Here is a 25,269-nt window from a genome sequence, read left to right on the forward strand (position 1 = left end):
AAGGCTACAACCTTCTCTCATTCTCCAAGTTCTCCTGGAAAGGAGCTACAACCCCCTTAGCTCTTGTACTAGCTGATGTACTAGTATGTAGGTGCTAACCTATAGAAGGCTACAACCTTCTCTTTTCTTCCAGGGACCACGTTTCATAAATTTTCAGACTGGATCGATAAATAACATCAATCAAACATCAAATGTATCTGCATCAACCAATCCCCTTTGCACCAACAAAAACTGAATCAATCAATCACTTCTCTGAATGTTGTAACCAAAATACAGTAGCATTACCCAGACACCAATCCTGAACCTAGAATACTGTAGCAATAAACAGAAGTAGCTAAAACATATTTTATGAAATGTACGTTACTTCAAGATGAAGAACCTACATGCATATGCTTCTGTATCAAGGGAAACCAGCGTATGCACTGTTTTGAATTAATGAACCAACATGTATACGCGTCTTTGCTATGCCAAACCTGCGTACAGATATATAAAAGACAATTTTCCCTTTTCAAATATTCAGACATCAGTTATACCTAGATTATCATATTTATAGATCAAGTCATGCGCCAAATATAACAGATCAAAAACACAAAAAGATACTTCTATTTAAGCCTTAAGATCTTGACCCATCAATAGAACTTATCCTTATTCTAGCGCTCAGGTTCCTCCTTGATTCAGATCCAGCTATGCACCATAACCCAATGACCAGTATTCTAGATCTTGCTCTTCATAAGATATTCAATACTTGAGTGAATGCCTTTGCCTAATGATCTCCTTCCCCTTTTATAGTCTTAGCCCTTACTCAATACCATGGTCCAAAACCACTTAGAACCAATACCTGGGTTCAACACTTCGGACAAGATACCATGGTCCAAAACCATAGGTCCAAATACCATGGACTAAAAATAATTTTTCCCACATGTACGTGATTTTCCGTGCATGAAAGTGCGTGCATACGCATACACGCCTTTTGATCAGTGATCTCGCGTGTATACGCGGCTTGGTTAAGAGGAAACTGCGTATATCTCTTTTTCCTTCATTCTAAGAGCCTGAACTGTGATCTGTCATCTGAGTGAGTTTCCATCAAGGACAACGCCTGTGTCATAGTGCTAAATCTATGTCATAATGCCAACAATCTCCCCCTTTGGACTTGATGGCAACCCCAAGTCACTCTCCCCCTTTGTCATCAAGGGCAAAGGGTTATGCTCCCCCTGAGTTCATGCTGAAATCTTTGCTCTCCTGTGTTGTGCATGCTCCCCCTGAGTTCATGCTGAAATCTCTACTCTCCTGTGTTGTGCATGTTCCCCTTGACTATAGGCAAGGTCTTCAAAAAGATGTTCTACAAGAAAGAACGTGACTCTATACATTATAAATGACCTTCCTATCACCAAGGACTCATACATACATCCATCTCCCAACCAAGTGGGGATATACCAATAGTTTACACATGATAAAACAAGAACATTACATCATCCATCCCAGGCATAGTGGGGAAACCAAAATAGGCCGTTACATGACCTTGATAATAAAAAATATAGAGACGAAATATCTAAAACAAGACTATGATAGTCATCAACAACTATCATCAGCAACATTTGTCACTCATCATTCAGACCAGCAACCATGTTCTCCCTCAACACCTGTTCCACCTGAAACCAAAAACAACTGAAATTGAACCAAGATCTTCTAAGATAATGCCAACAATGCATTATTATAATTATATGCTCCCCCTGAACCTGTGTCATATGGTCTCCATCAGACCCATGTCAGACTCTTTTCATCCTAAGTCTAGCCTTGTTTCTAATAACATCTCCATTTTCGTTTAGCTTGTTTTTGAATATCAATTTGGTCCCTATGACATTCTTATCATTAGGTCTAGGAACCAATTCCCAAGTGTTATTCTTTTCAGTCTACTCAAGTTCGTCATTCATGGCCTTGACCCAACATTAATCTTTGCATGCTTCACTTAAATTTCGTGGTTCAGCGGAGGAGAGTAATGCTAGATAGCTTGAAGCTTTTGTTATAGTTCTTCTTGTTTGAACACCTGCCTCTTTCTACCCCAAAATTTGAGTCTCTGCATGGTTCTTCTGAACATACCTGGATGGAGTCTTTTCTTCTTTTCTTATATGTTCTTCTGGAGCCTCATACGTTTCTTCTTCAGCATTAGTTTGGTCTGATGTTGAAGGATAGTCCTCTTCGTCTTCAAAATCTTTAGTTTTTATCTGTTTTGAATTGTTGCCTTCTTCATCAGCCACCACATCAATACTTTCAAAAAAAATTCCAATCTTTTATTGTAACACTTATATCCTTTACTTCGGGAAGAGTAACCAAGGAGAATGCGCTCATCTTCTCTAGGTTCAAACTTGCCAAGATTTTCATCAATATTTTTGTTGTAACATTTGCTTCCAAAAACCTTGAAGTATTTTACCGTAGGAGTCTTACCATACCAAAGTTCATGAGGAGTTTGAGTGCTGTTTACCCGAACGTTTGTTTTGTTGAGAATAGTAACGGCAGCAAATGCAGCTTCACCCCAGAAGGTTGCAGGAGTTCCAGATTCATTAAGCATAGCACGAGCCATTTGTTGAACCGTTCTGTTCATCCTTTCCACTACTCCATTTTGCTGAGGGGTCCTTGCAGTAGAGAATTCCCTTCTTATTCCATGTTCTTCACAAAAGTTGAAAAATTCATCCGAGGTAAATTCCCCTCCTCGATCAGACCTGAGGCATTTGATTCTGCGATCTGATTCATTTTCAACCAAGGCTTTGAAAGCTTTGAATTTTTCAAAAGCTTCATCTTTATGCTTAAGAATTCCTATCCAACACATCCTAGAAAAGTCGTTAATAAACAATATAAAGTATTCTTCTCCTCGAGGTGACTTTTTCCTCAATGGACCACATAAATTAGTAAGGACAAGTTCAAGTGGCTTACTAGCTGATCCTTCCTTCTCAGAGAAATTAGTTCTGGTTTGCTTACCAAATTGACATGATTTTCTTATTGTATTGTCTGGAATTCTGATGTCAGGGAGATCACGAACCGCCTGATATTTGCATGCTTTCCTTATCTGAGAGAAGCTTAGATGCCCCAATCTTCTGTTCCATAGCCAGTGTTCATCATTCTTGCTTAGATAGCACTGTTGTTGTCCTCCCTTGAGTATGTATAAATTATTTGGAGTTCTTATGCCTTTGATCACTGTTTCTCCTGTATCAAGCTCACGAACAATACATCCGTTTGATCGAAATATTACTTCATTTCCTTGATCACACGTTTGGCTAACACTCAATAGGTTATGCTTTAAGCCATCAACATACATAACATTTCTAGCTTTGACTTTTTCTTTCAAAAGAACAAAACCTTGACTATACAAGAAATGGAAAGGCTAGGCAATCCTATGTCAATCAAGGGAATCCTCCATGCCTCTGATAAATCATGACCAATAATCCACATACATATGCCATGCATGACAAAACTAGTGAGGAAAACATACATGCAACTCGATACCTGCAAGAAAATCCCACTGTAGTTGTTGATCCTGATGTCCTCTCATGCTTTCCTACTCTTCCTTTGCCTTCTTGCTCCAAAAATCCAAGTATGCCAAACCCTCCAAGAGTGATCCAAGAAAATTATAAGTATCCAAGAGTATGAGAGAGAGAATAACGAGAGAGCTCCTAAACTGAACTGACAAAAGGTTACCAATTGATCCTCAGAACCCTTTTTATGAATGAGGCCTCTATTTTCTCCATTTTCCATTATTTTCCTTCATTTTCCTCCTCACGTGCAACCTATGACCTTTCGCCTCCCTTTTCTCCTAATTTCCATTATTTTCATAAATAAATGTGCCAAAAATTCCATTTTTCCTTTCCAAAGCCTTACCCACAACCGTTTCCAATTTCCTTAGCCATTAAACAATCACAAGTGATCCCCATCACTAGGATTTTCCCCAACATTCAACAGTGGCTGCAGTAGCATCAAAAATTTTATCCAAGGAGGCCAACTTGGAACAGGTTCTCATAAGCCATTTGTGACCACTTTGATCAGGAATCTCACTTTCTAGGTCATCTCACTAAGCTAAGGAAAACGGGTACAGTACAAGACTACATTGCATCCTTTGAAAAATTGGCCATAAGGACCGAAGGATTGGGAGGTGTCTTTTACTTGGAATGTTTCATTAGTAGCCTAAAGGAAGCCATCCAAGCCTATGTCTGAATGCATCACCTAATTACTTGGTTGGAAGAATGCAACAAGGCCATAGAGGTAGAAGTCACTTTAAATTCCCAATCCAATAGTCCAAATTTCGTCGCACAGGCACGTCCCACCTCGACTACGGGCCCCACCCAAACACTTAAGGTTCAAAAGGTGTCGTTGATAGTAATGGTGAAAAGAAGGAAAAAGGACTCTACTACTACTTTGTTGACAAACACTCCTTGGGACATAAATGCAAGGAACCAATATTCTTTCAAATTGAAGCTACTCAAAAAAGATCCACCGATGAAGATCCATCCAATGAAGTTCCTGAGGATAAAGAGGGTGAACCCCTAACAACCTCAGACACCGATACTACAACTACGCCAAATGAGCTGGTTATCTCACTCTATTGCCTGACCAACATTTCTTCTCCCTAGACTCTCAAAATCAAAGGTTTTCTTAAACATTGGAAAGTAATGGTATTGATTGATAGTGGAAGAATGTATAAATTTTTCCATAAGCGAGTAGCAAAATCATTTCATTGTTTTCTCAGGCCAGTATCTAATTTCCAATTCCTTATCGTTGATGAGGGAACCATGAAATGTTAAGGACGTTGTGAAAATATTAAGCTTCAAATGGGGGATTATCACCTAAATACCCACATGTTTACCATAGAAATGGATGGTTGTGAATTTGTCATTTGGGTTGAATGGCTATGCACACTAGGCCCTATCACAATGGACTTCCAGGAGTTATATATAAGCTTTAAGTAGAATTTCCACCCTCATAAACTACGGGGACTCCAGGAAGGTGTTCCTTCTATCATCAACTCACATTGAATGGAGAAGAATTTTTAAAAGGTCCATCATGGGATAGTATCACAATGTAATGCCATTCATGCCATTGAATCCACTCCTCCTCTCGTTCATATAGATATGCGAGAGGTATTTTATCACCACTAGTGGGTCTTTGACAAAACTAAGGAGCTCCCACCCTCTAGGGTGAACATGATCATAGCATCCTTTTGCTCCTAGGTAACCAGCCGCTAAATGTCCACCCTTATCAATATCCTTTTGCACAAAAGAATGAAATTGAAAAAATCGTCAAGGAACTCCTCGAAGGCAGTGTTATTCATCCGAACACCATCCCTTATTCATCTCTGAGGGTCATTGCTTTAAAGAAAGATGATGAATGTTGCATGTGCACATACTTTGTGGCCCTTAACAATCTCACTATCAAGGACAAATCTCCTATCCCAATAGTTGATTATCTACTTGATGAACTGTATGGTGCCAATTTTTTTTCCAAGTTGGGCCTTCACTCAGGCTATCACCAAATATGGATGAAGGAAGTTGACATTCCAAAGACAACCTTCTGAACTCATGAAGGCCATGGTGAATTCTTGGTCATGCTATTTGGTCTCTGTAATGACCCATCCACTTTTCAGAGCCTCATGAACCACCTTTTGAAGCCATATATTAGAAAAATGTCCTAATGTGTTTTGATGACATTCTCATCTACATCATAATTTTCTCATAGCCTAAAATATTTCCTGGAGCAGCATCTATCATCACCAAGAGAAAAAAAAAAATGGTTTGCAAAAATTTTGGGATATGATTATGAGATAATTTACAAGAAGGGGTCTGAAAATGTAGTGGTTTATGCCTTATCACACCAATTTTAGGATGAGGGAAACATTTTATCCCTCTATCTACCCATACCAGATTTGATTGAATAATCCCATCATGAATGTTTATCCCACCCCTCTTTTTCCCAACTTATTAATAGATTACGAGCATATCCTAATTCCTCATAGGACTACTCTTGGAAGGATGAAGTTCTTCACTATAAGGACCGGGTAGTGTTATCCCCTACCTCTACACTCAAAACACGCATCTTGGATTAGCTGTACTCCTCTCTGGTTGTAGGACATTTAAGATTTTAGGAAACTTATGCATGAGCCCACTGATCTTTCTTTTAGACCGACATGAAGAATGACATTCTTACTTTTGTATTTGAATGTGATGTATACCAACGAAGGGGAAACGATCAAGCTACTGGGAATCGTAAAACCTTTTCCACTCCCTAGTTTCATCTAGACATATGTCTCCATGGATTTCATTACATGTCTCCCAAAGCCATGCAACAAATCAATCATCATGGAAGTTGTTGACAAAATTTTCAAATATGCTCATTTTTGCAATCTACCACACCCATTTACCCCAAAATTGGTAGCTCAAGTTTTCATGAACCAAATTTCAAACTCAATGCCATGCAAACTTCCATTGTGTTTGATCGAGACCCAACTTTCAACAACAAATTTTGGTGGGAACGTTTCAAGCCATAGGGCATGCAAATCCAACCGAGTACAACATATCATCCCCAAACCAATGGTCAAACAGAAGCAATCAACAAATGTTTGGAGACCTATCTGTGGTGTTTCATTTTAGACAAGTAACATTAATGAGTACAATGGTTGACTTTAGCTGAATGGTGGTATAATACTAACTATCATGAAGCCATCAAGATGATTCCATATGAGGCAGTGTATGGACAAATCCCACCTTCAAACGATTCTTATATCCCTGGATCTTCCACAGTACAAGAAATTGATCAGATCCTGTAAAACCTTGTCACTATGATCGTTCATCTAAAATATAATCTCCTTCATTCTCAGAATATAATGAAGCAACAACCCTATGAACATCATTCAAAGCGGTGATTTCAAGCGGGTGACCAGGTTTTCTCGCAACTCCAACCTTATAAGTAGACCTCTCTCAAAGAAAAGGGCTATCAGAAACTAGCACCAAAATTCTATGGGCTTTATCACGTTCTTCAACATATAGGAGTAGTTTCTTACAAACAGGCCTTGCCAACTACTTCAAAAATACACAAAGTCTTTTGTGTATCTTGCCTCAAGAAAGTTGTGTGGAACAATTGCAAGGTCTAAACAAGTCTTCCATAATTGGATGAGGAAATTTCACTTTGGCTCATACCTGAACAGGTCCTCGATACTCGCGAAATACATCTCTGCGGCCGCACGATCAAGGAAGTCATCATTAAGTGGAAAGACACATCTCTAAAAGATGCGACATGCAAACCAACCACTATTCTTCAGTATTTTCCACAACTTTAGCCTTTAGGACAAGGTGCTTTTAATGGGGGAGGGTATGTTAGGGTCCAACCCTAACCACTTTATTTATGTAATAATCCCAAGGGGCCTAGTCAAATTCATAGTTAGTTAGTTGAGCAATAAAGCTTGTAAGCAGTTATCCACATTAATAATAATTATAATTGGTTGAATCGCATTATAGAAAATGGACCAAAATTGTTATAAGTGGGCCATAGTTAATTAATAAAGTGGTTAACTGTATTATGCAAGGGACCACTAGTAGTTAGGATTTTGGATGTCATAAAGTTATAATTAGTCTTAGATAGCAAGGGGAGAATCATCAAGTTTTATTGTAATCGATATCTGCTCTATTGGAGGTTTTCCCCTCGAAGATGAAAGTGAACATTATATTTTTCTTCTGAATCATAAAATATCTTCTCATCTTGTCTCAATTAATGTGATATTTTTATGTTTCGAGCTATATTGTTTCGTATTTTTGGCATTATGTTTTTCTCACAGGTCTAGTGCATAACAAAGGAAGTAGTAACAAAGATTAAATGTGTAGTATTATGATTTTAGGGGCCAAAAAGGTCCAAATCCCATCATTCTAGGATACAAGTAATTAGTTGATGGCTTCTCTATGTTTCCTTCACATATATTTGTTCTATCATCCAAGCATTTGGACTGTAATGAACGAAAATTACCATTATTCGTTGACGAAAATATTATAAAAATAGAACTCAAACATTGATTCTAGTGAATGAAAATTCACAGATTATCGTTATTGTAAACTTCATAAATTCTACATATCATTTTATCCTCCTCAAACACTCTCAGCTTGGAAATTTACTTTCTAGACTTCATCTCTTTTGCAAGCATAATTATCGATTGTTATACGTCCCTTAAATTTCCCCTTCCTGGTTGAGTACACTACAACTACAAGCATATATTAATTAAACTCTCGTGTTACCCAATTTGAGTTGCAAAAGAGGGAGAAAATCATACTTTCTTAAGCTTTCTATTGCACAAGTTCATATATGATGTTATCTGCAAGATTTTGTTGCTGCAAATTTTAGAGGAGTTGAAGAAAGCACAAGGAGCCTTTTTTTCTTTCCTTTGTAGAGAAAGATTCCTAGTCCTAGTTCTAGTTCTAACTCCAAGAGAGCTAAATAGGGAGCGCTTCATGAATGCAACCTCTCCATCTTAGTTGTTTGCATATTGATAATTTTCATTGCCAACACTTATTATAGTTAATATCATCACACAAATATGAACATTAACATTTTCTTCACTGAATTCAAAATAATTGTTTAGATACATAGGCTATAAAATGAAGAATCCAAGATATTGTTTAAAATAGAAAACATATATCCATTACATGAGTAGGATAAGCATAATCCTATATCAATACCCAACCATGTCTTGAAATCTTGACTATGTTCTAAATGATAATATAGCTTTAGATTTTTCTATGTTTTGGTTATTTCGATTTTGGTATAAAAAATTGTACCTATAGAAAATATATGAAATTAATCTTATTTAAGTTAGAAGATGTGAAAATACTTCATTTGGACATATTTAGTACCTAACAAAACCTATATTTTCACATTAGATATGGGTTCGTAATGTTGTAGAATTCAAAATAGTCAAGATTTGGACATGGACAACATTTATTAGGAAATTACAGTTTCATACGAGGATTTACATTAACATAGGGAAATTATATCAAATGAGCCTTAAGCAACTCATTTTCTAGCAACTCCAAGAAATTGATTGTACATAATGTTTTCAAAATTATTCATAAGACTTTAAAGGCATGACAAATATAAAATATCCAATTTAAAGTTTCATGTTTCAAGACAGATTATCCAATGGAAACATAGAAAAGTCATAAAGAGGAAGAAGATGTAGTAATGAAGACCCAATGCTATATAGTAATCTCAAAATTGTCATGACGTACACAAAACAATAATTGAATATTTTGTTCACTATAATCCAATGATGTTGTCCAATATTTACCATGAACAAACTCACAAATTTCCACTTCATGGGTAATACTTAGGCTTGTGTAAACCATGGAATACATCAAACTTCCAATGCACTTTAATATGGAACTTGTGCCACCTAGGATTTCTTAGTCATATTTAGCTCCATCTCCTCTACCAATTTTTTATTCATGATAGTTGCAATTGATATGATTTTGTTTACAACCAATCATGGAAAACAACTTAAGCATATATCTAGGAAACATTTGCTATACTTAGAAATACTTGCTTGTTGAGAGTCATCTTTGGACACCTAAATCTCTAAGCAATAGTGTGACTCTTCTACATGCTTCACTTCAATTTGAGATGGAAACTATTTTCTAATGCTTTTTATCAACCTTATGTTTTTACTCCCTGATATGAGGTCATCCATGTTCAAAGAAACAACCATTAAGAGTGGTGGACCTTCCCCTTCACTATAATAAATGTATAGATCAATATCACTTTGAATAAAATTAATGTTAAGGGTCATAAAATTGAATTTAACATACAATTTTCTTGTCAACTATTTAGATTATAAATAGATAGTGTTATCTTGCACATTCACTACTTCTTCCCCCTTTTTGTAAATCCCATGTACAAAAATTCATCTTCACATCCATTTTATATACTTACCAATTTGAAGATGTACATACCTCAAATGGTTGTAAACATGGTGTGCATAGTCATCAATTTCTAGACGTGTAACTATTATCACCAAGTATGCTAGTGGGGGGCTATAGAAGCAAGATAATAAAAAATGGTATTAAATAGTGGATACTCCTATAAAAAAAACTAGTAGTTTAACACTTCGAGTTCTGCCCCTGAATTATTAATGTGATGATCATGTATAAATGTTAAGTTGGTGAGTCAAATACATATGATATAAGTTAGTGAGATGAGTTATATTATATGGCATGTGTGGCCATGTAGATGTGTTAGATACATTTTGGGGCTAGCATGCCCAAGTACATGTGTCGTTTTTGCTAAGTGGTCGTAGGGCCGAGATTATAAATACAATGTAATTGTTGTACATTTTATAATAAAAAAGTAGATTGGTTGTGGATCCCACTCCATGTAAAAGAGTACGGAGGGAAATGCAACTCCAGAATGATAGGAAATGGGTTGATGTGATCGATATTGGGATATAAGGGCACTTGGGGGGACTACGTGGCTTCAGAGAGGTGCCACATGGTAGAGAAAGGCCATGCAATGATGAAAAACATATATTTCCTAGAAAAGAGATCGAAGAATGATTATTATGTTCATTATATGGATATGTTTCAGGTGACTTCAGTTTTGTGCAACCATCTAGTGAGACCTAAGCCTGGGTTTTGGACTAGCTAGGAGTTGTTTATATTTATGTTCTAGGAATGACATGACTCCTACAATCCATGTGCTAAACAAATCTTGACTAGTTGTAAGGCACCCTAGAAGGTGGGCACTATAGACGAACCGACAGGGCTTGGAGAAGGGTGTTCTAATTGGGCGCAAGTTTGGGGAAGCATAGCATTGTGGTTAGAGTTGTGACTATTGGGTTAGTTCCTTGGCCATAGATATATTTATTTTTTCGTGTTCTCACCATTTCTTGTAGAGTTGTGGTCCCGGCTCAAGGGTGACCTATTGTTAATTTTCAAGAACTACAGGGTCTATGGATGGGTGGAATGTGGAGAACTTGTGGCTAGTTTCTCATTTTACTTAGATTAGTGTCATGTGTGTCATTTGATGAATTTATGGGCCTCGCTTTTGATTATATGTTACCTTCCTTAAAAACCCTAGTTAGGGTTAAGAATCGTGAATATGTATTCCATTGTGCATTGTGTTTATGTGCCATATTTTATATATTGTTTGGTGTTTATAGGTATATATCATTATGTGGTGTGTGGGTTTAACCTGCTAGTTATGTGTGTTTTGGGTTGTACTAATTAGGGCTTTATGTGCTTAATATATTTGTTGTGTATACCTCTAAATTAGGGTGTGTATAAACCCTAATTACTATGTGAGTGTGTAATCATTTTAGTATTTTAGAAATTATTTGTTAACCATATATGTTTTTAATGGGACTCAAGCTAGGGTTAATACCCAAGTTACGGATGTATAGAAGGGTATTCCCAGAATTACAACAACAATGGTAGTGAGCTAGGGTTTGATAATTGTAATCGTAAATTAAATGCTTCTGCGAGAATATTGGTAAATTATTTGGTGAATTTTGGGTTCAGGGTATGTAATGTTGTCTAGCTGGGGACCAAGGATGTTACAAGATGCTATTAGAGGACATGTTACAACATTGGGTCTGTCTCAATTACACTTTTAAATTCATAAAAAGGGAAATGCACTACGACTCATATTATTTTCTGCAAAAAAAAATTGGGTGTATAAAGTGTTGGCATTATGACTAATGTGTCGCCCTTGATGGAAACCTATTTCATAAGAGATGTCAACATGATGGTTATGAAGATGCTACAGGTGATATGAATATCAAGAATATCATTTCAGAGATAGATGGATGGAAAAGATAAAGTGTGAGAAAGTATATGCAGGTCTTTGTTCGAAATAATACTGAGAGAGGGGGGGGGGCGTGAATCAGTATTATTAAATCAAACACTTTTCATTTTCATAGATATATATACACTACTTCAGTTATGGGAACCCGCATTTATTCGCAACTGTGCCTAAAGCAACCAGCGTATATCAGTAAACTTATGATTCAGTTAATCCATTAAATGTTAATCTTTAATCAGTGGATCAAAACTTTATTAACCATAAGAAAAGTAAACAGGTGCAGTAAAATAGAACAGATCATCGCACACATGAACACAAGATATAAGGTGGAAACCCAATGTGGGTGAAAACCACCTGTTGCAATTCGTCTCTATCTGCTTTTAATAAGAAACTTCTTTTTACAATATTTTTGTATAGGTGCAATCTTATACCAGTACGCAGGCTTCTACCTGCAAAAGGCTACAACCTTCTCTCATTCTCCAAGTTCTCCTGGAAAGGAGCTACAACCCCCTTAGCTCTTGTACTAGCTGATGTACTAGTATGTAGGTGCTAACCTATAGAAGGCTACAACCTTCTCTTTTCTTCCAGGGACCACGTTTCATAAATTTTCAGACTGGATCGATAAATAACATCAATCAAACATCAAATGTATCTGCATCAACCAATCCCCTTTGCACCAACAAAAACTGAATCAATCAATCACTTCTCTGAATGTTGTAACCAAAATACAGTAGCATTACCCAGACACCAATCCTGAACCTAGAATACTGTAGCAATAAACAGAAGTAGCTAAAACATATTTTATGAAATGTACGTTACTTCAAGATGAAGAACCTACATGCATATGCTTCTGTATCAAGGGAAACCAGCGTATGCACTGTTTTGAATTAATGAACCAACATGTATACGCGTCTTTGCTATGCCAAACCTGCGTACAGATATATAAAAGACAATTTTCCCTTTTCAAATATTCAGACATCAGTTATACCTAGATTATCATATTTATAGATCAAGTCATGCGCCAAATATAACAGATCAAAAACACAAAAAGATACTTCTATTTAAGCCTTAAGATCTTGACCCATCAATAGAACTTATCCTTATTCTAGCGCTCAGGTTCCTCCTTGATTCAGATCCAGCTATGCACCATAACCCAATGACCAGTATTCTAGATCTTGCTCTTCATAAGATATTCAATACTTGAGTGAATGCCTTTGCCTAATGATCTCCTTCCCCTTTTATAGTCTTAGCCCTTACTCAATACCATGGTCCAAAACCACTTAGAACCAATACCTGGGTTCAACACTTCGGACAAGATACCATGGTCCAAAACCATAGGTCCAAATACCATGGACTAAAAATAATTTTTCCCACATGTACGTGATTTTCCGTGCATGAAAGTGCGTGCATACGCATACACGCCTTTTGATCAGTGATCTCGCGTGTATACGCGGCTTGGTTAAGAGGAAACTGCGTATATCTCTTTTTCCTTCATTCTAAGAGCCTGAACTGTGATCTGTCATCTGAGTGAGTTTCCATCAAGGACAACGCCTGTGTCATAGTGCTAAATCTATGTCATAATGCCAACAATCTCCCCCTTTGGACTTGATGGCAACCCCAAGTCACTCTCCCCCTTTGTCATCAAGGGCAAAGGGTTATGCTCCCCCTGAGTTCATGCTGAAATCTTTGCTCTCCTGTGTTGTGCATGCTCCCCCTGAGTTCATGCTGAAATCTCTACTCTCCTGTGTTGTGCATGTTCCCCTTGACTATAGGCAAGGTCTTCAAAAAGATGTTCTACAAGAAAGAACGTGACTCTATACATTATAAATGACCTTCCTATCACCAAGGACTCATACATACATCCATCTCCCAACCAAGTGGGGATATACCAATAGTTTACACATGATAAAACAAGAACATTACATCATCCATCCCAGGCATAGTGGGGAAACCAAAATAGGCCGTTACATGACCTTGATAATAAAAAATATAGAGACGAAATATCTAAAACAAGACTATGATAGTCATCAACAACTATCATCAGCAACATTTGTCACTCATCATTCAGACCAGCAACCATGTTCTCCCTCAACACCTGTTCCACCTGAAACCAAAAACAACTGAAATTGAACCAAGATCTTCTAAGATAATGCCAACAATGCATTATTATAATTATATGCTCCCCCTGAACCTGTGTCATATGGTCTCCATCAGACCCATGTCAGACTCTTTTCATCCTAAGTCTAGCCTTGTTTCTAATAACATCTCCATTTTCGTTTAGCTTGTTTTTGAATATCAATTTGGTCCCTATGACATTCTTATCATTAGGTCTAGGAACCAATTCCCAAGTGTTATTCTTTTCAGTCTACTCAAGTTCGTCATTCATGGCCTTGACCCAACATTAATCTTTGCATGCTTCACTTAAATTTCGTGGTTCAGCGGAGGAGAGTAATGCTAGATAGCTTGAAGCTTTTGTTATAGTTCTTCTTGTTTGAACACCTGCCTCTTTCTACCCCAAAATTTGAGTCTCTGCATGGTTCTTCTTAACATACCTGGATGGAGTCTTTTCTTCTTTTCTTATATGTTCTTCTGGAGCCTCATACGTTTCTTCTTCAGCATTAGTTTGGTCTGATGTTGAAGGATAGTCCTCTTCGTCTTCAAAATCTTTAGTTTTTATCTGTTTTGAATTGTTGCCTTCTTCATCAGCCACCACATCAATACTTTCAAAAAAATTTCCAATCTTTTATTGTAACACTTATATCCTTTACTTCGGGAAGAGTAACCAAGGAGAATGCGCTCATCTTCTCTAGGTTCAAACTTGCCAAGATTTTCATCAATATTTTTGTTGTAACATTTGCTTCCAAAAACCTTGAAGTATTTTACCGTAGGAGTCTTACCATACCAAAGTTCATGAGGAGTTTGAGTGCTGTTTACCCGAACGTTTGTTTTGTTGAGAATAGTAACGGCAGCAAATGCAGCTTCACCCCAGAAGGTTGCAGGAGTTCCAGATTCATTAAGCATAGCACGAGCCATTTGTTGAACCGTTCTGTTCATCCTTTCCACTACTCCATTTTGCTGAGGGGTCCTTGCAGTAGAGAATTCCCTTCTTATTCCATGTTCTTCACAAAAGTTGAAAAATTCATCCGAGGTAAATTCCCCTCCTCGATCAGACCTGAGGCATTTGATTCTGCGATCTGATTCATTTTCAACCAAGGCTTTGAAAGCTTTGAATTTTTCAAAAGCTTCATCTTTATGCTTAAGAATTCCTATCCAACACATCCTAGAAAAGTCGTTAATAAACAATATAAAGTATTCTTCTCCTCGAGGTGACTTTTTCCTCAATGGACCACATAAATTAGTAAGGACAAGTTCAAGTGGCTTACTAGCTGATCCTTCCTTCTCAGAGAAATTAGTTCTGGTTTGCTTACCAAATTGACATGATTTTCTTATTGTATTGTCTGGAATTCTGATGTCAGGGAGATCACGAACCGCCTGATATTTGCATGCTTTCCTTATCTGAGAGAAGCTTAGATGCCCCAATCTTCTGTTCCATAGCCAGTGTTCATCATTCTTGCTTAGATAGCACTGTTGTTGTCCTCCCTTGAGTATGTATAAATTATTTGGAGTTCTTATGCCTTTGATCACTGTTTCTCCTGTATCAAGCTCACGAACAATACATCCGTTTGATCGAAATATTACTTCATTTCCTTGATCACACGTTTGGCTAACACTCAATAGGTTATGCTTTAAGCCATCAACATACATAACATTTCTAGCTTTGACTTTTTCTTTCAAAAGAACAAAACCTTGACCTTTTATGAATGCAGGTGTGTCATTTCCGAATGAGACCTTCCTTTCCTTTTCTAAGGCACTATATGACTAAAGTTTTTCTTTATCACCTGTCATATGTTTCGAACATCCACTGTCGATGTACCACTGATTTTCCTATCCTTCCACATATAAGGCTATACCACATCTTTCTGGTTGCGGTTCTTTCTTTCTCCAAGTTTTGGGACCCAATGAAGGTTGCTCCTTCTGAGATGTTTGCCAAAACTTACTCATGCATTCAGAATCTTCATGACCGAAGTTGTTACAAATAGAGCATTCTATTTCATTTTCAAGAGCAGAAAAGTTATTGTAGGTCCTCTTCATTATCCCAGTCACGCTCCTTTGATTTCGTGCTTCTCAAGTCATGATGGTCTTGTAGGCAACACATTGTGCATCTATGTGTCCAAAGTTATGACATGAAAAGCATTGGCCATTAAATAAATTCCTCCGATTATCAAATCTACCATCCAGGTGATTGTAGTTTCCATTGACATTCATTCTTGAGGCAAATTGAGAATGATTTACTTGCGGTTGGTTGTAGCTTCTGTTCATCCTTGAAGTAGATTGACCCTGATTTACCTGGTGATTTTCTTTATGCCTTTGCTGACAATTGTCAACCTGTTCACTTCTCCTTGCTGCATCAAGATAACTTTTGGAGGTGTATGGCTTCTATGCTTGAGATGCTTCTTCAGTATATCCAAGACCTGTCTTCATTAGAGGAGAACGCTGCACTTTGATAATCTCATCTAAAGTTTCAAATCCTTTAGCAAATCTAAGATTAAGAGATTTTGCTTTCTCAATATCTTTTCTAAGTCCCACAATTTCACATTCTAACTTTTCATTGTGTTTTTCCCTTTCAGCAAGTTGGAATGTCAGAGTATCTATGATCATATTCTTTTCTTCTAAACAAATTTTAAGTTTAGAAATTTCTTCATAGAGATCATCTTCATCTATAGAATCCAAGAAATCATCATCTTCAAAAGCCATCAAAATTCTATAATCATTACCATGTTCATCTTCATCACTATTTGAAAGTCCATCGTTGTCTTCATGTGTATAATAACTCTTCTTACTTACATTCTATTTTCTGTTCCATTTAACTGGTTCCTTACCTTTATCAAGCTTATCTTTATGAGGACATTTGGTTGCATAGTGACCAACTCTTCCACAAGAAAAGCATTTGAAAGTTAGCCTACCTCTGAATCTTCCAGAACCCCGTTGAAGGTTCTTGACGAAGTTTGATTCTTCCTCTCCTTCGAACGTATGCCCTGACTCATTGTATTCTCTTTTGAATGCGGCGTATCTCATGTCTGATGTCCCCCTTTTTCTCATTTTGAAAGCAGTTAGGATTCCATGCAGCTGTGACATCGTAATACTCTGAAGATTCTGCTTTTCTTCTATGGCAGAAACTTTTGATTCAAACTTAGAAGACAAGGATCTTAGAACCTTTTCAACTAAAGTAACTTCTTTTATTTCTTCACCCAAATTTTTCATGCGATTAACAATCTCGTCTATTCGTAAGAAATAATTAGCCACACTTTCATCATTGTGCATTCTGAGAGTTTCATATTGAATTCTGAGAGATTGTAGTTTTGCATGTTTTACCTGATCGTCTCCTTCATAGCTTAGGATGATCTTGTCCCATATTTCCTTGGCAGTTTTGAGCTGCATAACCTTGTCGAATTCTGATTGAGATAGAATCCCCAATAAAGTATTGACAACGTTTGCATTTGTTTCATACTTCTTTTTACCAGTTGTATCTGTAGGAGTTGCTGATGGAAATGTGTATCCTCCTTCCACGATATCCCAAACTTCTGCACCAAGAGATTGAAGATAGGTTGTGGTTCTTACCTTCCAATAGATGAAGTTGCTCCCATCAAAGATTGGTGGCCTGATGGATGCCTCTCTTTCGTAGTTGCTCATGATGATAGATCTTCCTTCAAGCGATCAAGCTTCTTCTGAAGGACCTGCTCTGATACCAATTGTTGGAAATAATACTGAGAGGGGGGGTGAATCAGTATCATTAAATCAAACACTTTTCATTTTCATAGATATATATGCGCTACTTTAGTTATGGGAACCCACGTATATACGCAACTATGTCTAAAGCAACCAACGTATATCAGTAAACTTATGATTCAGTTAATCCATTAAATGTTGATCTTTAATCAGTGCATCAGAACTTCATTAACCATAATAACAGTAAACAGGTGCAGTAAAATAGAACAAATCATCACGCACATGAACACAAGATATAAGGTGGAAACCCAATGTGGGTGAAAACCACCTGCTGCAATTCATCTCTATCTGCTTTTAATAAGAAAATTCTTTTTACAATATTTCTGTACAGGTGCAATCTTATACCAGTACGCAGGCTTCTACCTGTAGAAGGCTACAACCTTTTCTCGTTCTCCAGCTTCTCCTGGAAGAGAGCTACAACCCCCTTAGCTCTTGTACTAGCTGATGTACTAGTACGTAGGTGTTGACCTACAGAAAGCTACAACCTTCTCTTTTCTTCCAGGAACCACGTTTCATAAATTTTCAGACTAGATCCATAAATAACATCAATCAAACATCAAATGTATCTGCATCAACCAATCCCTTTGCACCAAACAAAACTGAATCAATCAATCACTTCTCTGAATGTTGTAACCAGAATACAGTAATAGTACCCATACACCAATCATGAACCCAGAATACTGCAGCAATAAACAGAAGTAGCTAAAACATATTTTATGAGACGTACGCTACTTCAATATGAAGAACCTGCGTGCATACGCTTTTGTATTAAGGCAAACTAGCGTATACGCTATTTTGAATTACTGAACCAACGTGTATACGCGTCTTTACTGTGCCGAACCTGCGTACAGATCTATAAAAGACAATTTTCCATTTTCAAATATTCAGACATCAGTTATACCCAGATTATCAGATTTATAGATCAAGTCATGCGATAAATATAGCAGATCAAAAACACACAAAGATACTTCTATTCAAGCCTTAAGATCTCGACCCATCAATAGAACTTATCCTTCTTCTAGCGCTCAGGTTCCTCCTAGATTCAGATCCAGCTATGCACCATAACCCAATGACCAGTATTCTAGATCTTGCTCTTCATAAGATATTCAATACTTGAGTGAATGCCTTTGCCTAATGATCTCCTTCCCCTTTTATAGTCTTAGGCCTTACTCAATACCATGGTCCAAAACCACTTAGAACCAATACCTGGGTCCAAATACCTGGGTTCAACACTTCGGATGAGATACCATGGTCCAAAACCATAGGTCCAAATACCATGGACTAAAAATAAGTTTTCCCACATGTACGCGCTTTTTCGTGCATGAAAGTGTGTGCATATGCATACGCGCCTTTTTATTGGTGATCTCACGTGTATTTGCGGCTTTGTTAAAAGGAAACTGCGTATATCTCTTTTTCCTTCATTCTGAGAGCCTGAACTGTGATCTGTCATCTGAGTGAGTTTCCATCAAGGACAACACCTGTGTCATAGTGCCAAATTTGTGTCATAATGCCAACAGTATTGTGAAGAATGATCATGTACATACGCAGGTATGGTGAAAAGAATTCACGTACAAAATCCACACCACGATATTATGAATACCAGGGGTCTTTACCATGGTATTGGCCCATAGTATTTGGAAGCGACAACGGATATTTGATCTCATCAAAGAATACTTACAGCATAACCAAGGTATTTACCTAAGGTATTGGCTAAGTAAAAATATATATAAGGAAATGGAGATCAAAGTGTTTTAAGTGCAAGTTATGGGTTATTAATGTATAATCTGATCTGAAATAGGGGTGCATCAAGGAGAATGGAAGAGGCTTAGATCTAATAGATCTAAAAGAATAGTAATGAATATGCTTTCTTTATTTGTTTGTGATTATAGCTAAAAATGATAGATGCCTGTGATAATAATTCTCTGATGTTGATATGTGAAGGTGAAGTATGCACAATATGTGTTGTGGTTGTAGCGAAGGTTTGAGTCATTGATTTCAGATCTATAAGTTGCTTTGCCTCTGAAAGATCGCGTAAATACACGAATCATTTTCTAAGTAGTTTTGTATATATTCTGTGAAATTTCGGAATCTATACATGGGCGTTAAGAATGGTAAGCACATACATACACACATGTGCTCTGTAAAATTCATGTATACATGCTAGGGTTTTCCAATATGGGTTGTTGATGATGTTTGATCAGTTCTTTTATGTTTGCTACTGTCTATAGATGATGTCTCGCTCATAATAACATGTGTTTGAAAATATTGGTTGGGTTGATTTGGTTATGGAATGGAATGTTGATTAGTGATGATGCTACTATGTATGATTTGTATATTATTCAATAACCAATGATGGATTTGACAGTAATTCAGATTCATGTGTTAGTTATTTGAGATTTGTACACAGGTCTTCTTCAAGGGAAGTGCGTACATATGCAAGTATTATTCAGAAGAATAGTGTATACATTCATACATGTGTTTAATCAGGGTTTGGAGTGACAACATTTGATTTCTGTGAAGAACAATATATGGTCTAGTATATTTATTAGTGGTTGTGCATTCATGTGATGTGATTGGCTTTCTCTTGTTGCATTGGTTGACTAAGATTTAGTGATTGATTTGATGATTGAGATGATTTGATTCAGTGATTGGTTTCAAAGTTGTTACTTGGTTTGATCTTAATGATGGAAGTGGGTCTAGTCTAAAAATATGATGAAATGTGGCCTATACGTTTGATGTTTTGAGCCAGCTAGATCCAGTATGAAATATTGTGAAACTTAGTCCAAAAAGGTGTTGAGGGTTGGAGCCTTCAGTGGGGAAGTCGAAGCTTCATTGTAGTAGTAGCTAGAGAATTTTTACATGGGATAGGAGATCCCTTCTGGTAGGAGCCGGTAAATGAGATCAGGGGGTTGGATCTCCCTTCTAGTGGATGCTCGAGAATGAGAGAAGGTTGTAGCCTTCTGTAGGTGGGTGTGTGCATACTGGTATGGATTTGTGCCAGTACAAGATTATAATATGTTTTCCTTTACAATAAAAGAAGAAGATAAAGATGATGACAATGGTGATTTTCTCCCACATGGGGTTTCCACCTAAAATCCGGATGTTCTTGTGTGTTGATATGTTTCTTGTGTGTTCTTTACTGCTCATGGTTTATTCTTAATGAAGTAATAATTATTTGGTTAAGTATGAATAGTTAATGAACTAACTAATAAATTATTTATTTAGATATACATTGTTTGTATTCATCACAGTCACGTACATACGTTGGTTTCCTGAAGGACAGTAGCGTACAAAAATCAAAATAAGACATGAAAAGTTGAAATTAGTTTAAACTAATGATTCACCCACCCCCCCTCCTCAGTATTTTTCCTAACAATTGGTATCAGAGCAGGTCCCTCAGTAGAAGCTTGATCGCTTAAAATGAGATTTGTCAAGATGTGTAGTCAAGGAGGAGTAATTTCTATCAAACCACCTTTATTTAATTGAACTAACTTTTTCTTTTGGAAAGTCGGAATCAAGGAATTTTTGTAGGCCCTTGGAGCAAATGTATGGGCGATTGTTGAAGGTGGATATCAATATCCAGCCTCTATTCCCATAGATATTACACGGAAGAAACAATATGAAACCAATGCAAAGGTTGTAAATGCCATCTTGGGAAGTTTGGCCGAGTCTGGATTTGTGAAGGTCATGTAGTTGAACACCGCAAAGGCAATGTGGGATAATATTATCCAAAGTTATGAAGGTGACGCCAAGGTAAAAAGTGCTAAACTCCAAACATTTAGAATTCAGTATGAGACACTTAAAATGCGATAAGATGAAAGCATCATAACTTTTTTCCTTAGAGTGGACGAGATTAATAACTCAAATGGAAATCTTGGTGATGAAATAAAAGATGTGATTTTTGTTGAAAATATTTTGAGATCACTAACTCTAAAGTTAGACTCCAAAGTCTTTGCTATTAAAGAAATGCAATATTTGAAGAGTCTCACTATCGAACAACTCCATGGGATCCTAACAACCTTTGAAATGAGAAAAGGGGGTCCATCAGATATGAGAGAAGAAGTTTTCAAAGCCACATATAAAGGGAAAGAGACAGAATCACCCAAATATGCAAGCTACATATCAGATGAGGAAGAAACAAACTTCACGAGGAAATTTCAATAGGAACCCTATACTTGATTGTAGTCAATGCCAGCGAGGAAAAAACCTAAAGGATTGAGAGAACTTGAGATAAAAACTAAGAATCCAGATTCGTATTATTAATCAAATACAATTACATATATACGAATTGTTGTCTCAAGATAGGGAGACTATTTTAGACACACAATCTGTTGGTTGAGAAATCTCACAACCACACACCAAACTAGAAAATAGATCCTAACTACTAGGAACAGACTCCTTTACTTAGTGAAAATCACAACTAGAGACAAGTAGGAATTAGATATTCCAACACTCCCCCTTAATGAGTACTTGTCTCGATATCAGTTTGCAAAATCTAGTTGTGGTCAAATATACCAAAAAGAATATGTTGATGTCCATATAAAGGAGCAACCATCCACCGAAATGCATGGGTACTAACCACTGCAACCACAAGTCTTGTAGGATTTCCTTCACATACATGGTTCTTCCAACCATTATAACTGCACACCTGTACCTATACCTGTAAATCCCCCTCCATCATTGTTAACCTGCGTTTTGTCGAATTACTCGTAACCATGTTCTGGGTTTTAACGGATCACCCCCAACCATGCCACCAAGGGCTCTGTTAGTGGTTTTTAGATTACCACGAACTGTATGGGGATACACATGCCTTACAAGGCTTACAACACACTCCAACTCTGGAGTTACCAGGTACATAGTTTACAAAGACCATAATAAAACATCCTAGATTTGCTTACATTACAACTGTGATTCACATTACAACATAATAGAGTCTATTCCACAAACACGAATACAAACTCACACAAACTTTCACCTCGTTGTCCGTCATCATTTAATTTCCAGTGTCAATGTTGCACAAGATCAGTATTTCCTGTACTTCTGGTCTCTTCTTTCTTTTTCTGATATAATTGTCTTGGATTTACCTGCATGATTTGTTAGAGTAGCTAATTCTAACAAGACCACTCCATTGAGTTAGCTAAGCTCAATGCTTCTAATTCCAAAACATTTATAAATACTGCTTCATTGGAGTTTTTTTTTTAAATATGAAATTCTAACAAATTTCACTTTTACATTGAGTTGATCAGGCTCAATACCTTTACCTTCCCAAACTCCAATTTTGTGAGGTTGAATTTTCTGAGACTAGTAGCAAGGCACACTAGATCTAGAAGCAGTCAGTTCGTCGCTCTACCATTACTCTGCCTCTGCTTTCCACTAGACTGTTGGGCATATCTAGAAGCCCCAATGCTCCCACTGTCATTATAGCAGAGGGAACCACTGCCAGGGCTAGGGAAACCCCCCATCCCCAACCGCCATGGATTTTTGTCAGTGCCATAGTTTATCAGGTTCATTGAAAAACTATAACAATACCAGCAATGATCGATGAAATATTCTAAACAACGAGAGATAAAGCATCTCCCACTATGGTACGCATAGTCACAGCATCTGTGGATAATCTTGCACTTATTCCACCACTTGAATTTTCATTATTATCATACCAGCCAAGCTCCTGGTAAACAACTTTGTTAAAAGTCATTGATCAAATATGTTGCACAAGTCTGCCACCAGCAACCGCAAAATAATACCTCTGTGTTGGTCCCACGAGGAGGCTTGTAGCTGCCGAAACCAAATACATAACTGCCCAGAAACAGACATATTTTGAAAGCTTATTGGGAGGCTCGTAGAAACTGGCAATAATACTTGAAAGGATGAGACCAAAAAATAGGAAATATAAGTCCATTAACAGTTGTCGCAATGGATCCTCTGGCTTGTTAAGGGATGACAGGCGTGAAAGAGGAACATCTTTTAAAATATTTGACTGACCATCTTCCACATCTCCCTGCCTTTTGGATGAAAACCAATTCATAAAGCTCTTCTTTGGCTCGCTTTCATCTACTTGAACATCAGCCACGATTGTTGGTCCTCTCAGTTTGCGCTCACTGAACAAGCGTTCTCGGTCTTGTCTAACAGAGATCCAGGCATTCTATCAGCCTCGTCTACGCCAAGTTCGTTCGGCTTAGATGGACAAACAAAAATTAACAAAGGTATATAATATTTATTTCCCTCAACCCAGGAAGGGCCAAGCCCAGGAGGGGCCAGGCCCTCACGAGATTTGATACCAAGATAAAAACTGAGAATCCAGATTCGTATTATTAATCAAATACAATTACATATATACAAATTGTTGTCTCAAGATAGGGAGACTATTTTAGATACACAATCTGTTGGTTGAGGAAATATCTCAACCACACACCAAACTAGAAAATAGATCCAAACTACTAGGAACATACTCCTTTACTTAATGAGAATCACAACTAGAGACAAGTAGGAAATAGATATTCCAACAACTTGGTGTAGCAGATTCATCAAGCCTATCAGGGAATGACGGGAAGTGTATTGATGAAAATACCCAGAAGGAGACAAATCACTTGCACCCAAAAAGAACTTAGAATTCAAAGCATGCATACTCATATCAACTTGCAATAATGTTGGATCACACATATTATGATCTATAATATTATTTGAACACCCATTGTCATCCAAGAGAAGGTCTTTCTATTCATTTTCTATTCATTTGGTTGGTGTTAAGACTGTTGCATATGATAATTCAGAGGCAAAAGTATATAAAATAAATTGATCAGAAAAAATTGGGAGTTGATAGAGAAGGGGCATCAACAACAACTTGTTTGATTTCTTTAAATGCTTCTCTTTCATGATCACCCCATTTAAAAAGCAAATCTTTTTTTTATCATTGTTTGTAATGGTAGGACAATTTGAGAAAATCCGGGGACAAATCTCTTAACAAAATTGACTTGGCCAAGAAAAGATTGCATTGATTATTTGGTATGTTGTAATGGAATTTCTAAAATTGTTTTAATTCTTTCTGGATCAATACAAATTCCATTTTTGGATACAATAAAACCAAGGAGTTTACCTTCACTAAGAGCAAAAATTGATTTCTTGGCGTTTAGATAAATTCCATACCTTCTGCATCTTTCAAATGTCTGCTTCAAGTCATGAAAATGATTATTTCTCTTCTTTGAATATATGGTAATATCATCTAGATATACCCCAACATTTTTATTAATCAACCCCTTGAAAGAAATGTCCATCACTCTCTGGAACGTAGCTCCTGCATTCATTAATCCAAAAGGCATTTTCTGATATGCATATGTTCCCCACTTTGTTCTAAACATAGTTTTTAATCGGTCTTCTGGATGAACAAGGATCTGATTGTATCCTGGAAATCCATCTAAAAAAGACATTAATTCAGAATGAGCAACTAATTGCGGAACTTGTTCCATTAACGGGATGGGAAAATTGTCCCTTTGACATGCCTTATTTAAATTCCTAACAAATGTGAATATCACCACTCCTTTTTCTAACCTGTACAAGATTGGAAACCCATTTGGAATGTCTCACTGGAAATATGATTTTGGCTTT

This window comes from Pinus tabuliformis, chromosome X (genome assembly GCF_031772625.1).
Source record: "Pinus tabuliformis cultivar Carrire ecotype Pingquan chromosome X, CPIR1, whole genome shotgun sequence".
In the NCBI taxonomy this organism is placed as follows: domain Eukaryota; kingdom Viridiplantae; phylum Streptophyta; class Pinopsida; order Pinales; family Pinaceae; genus Pinus; species Pinus tabuliformis.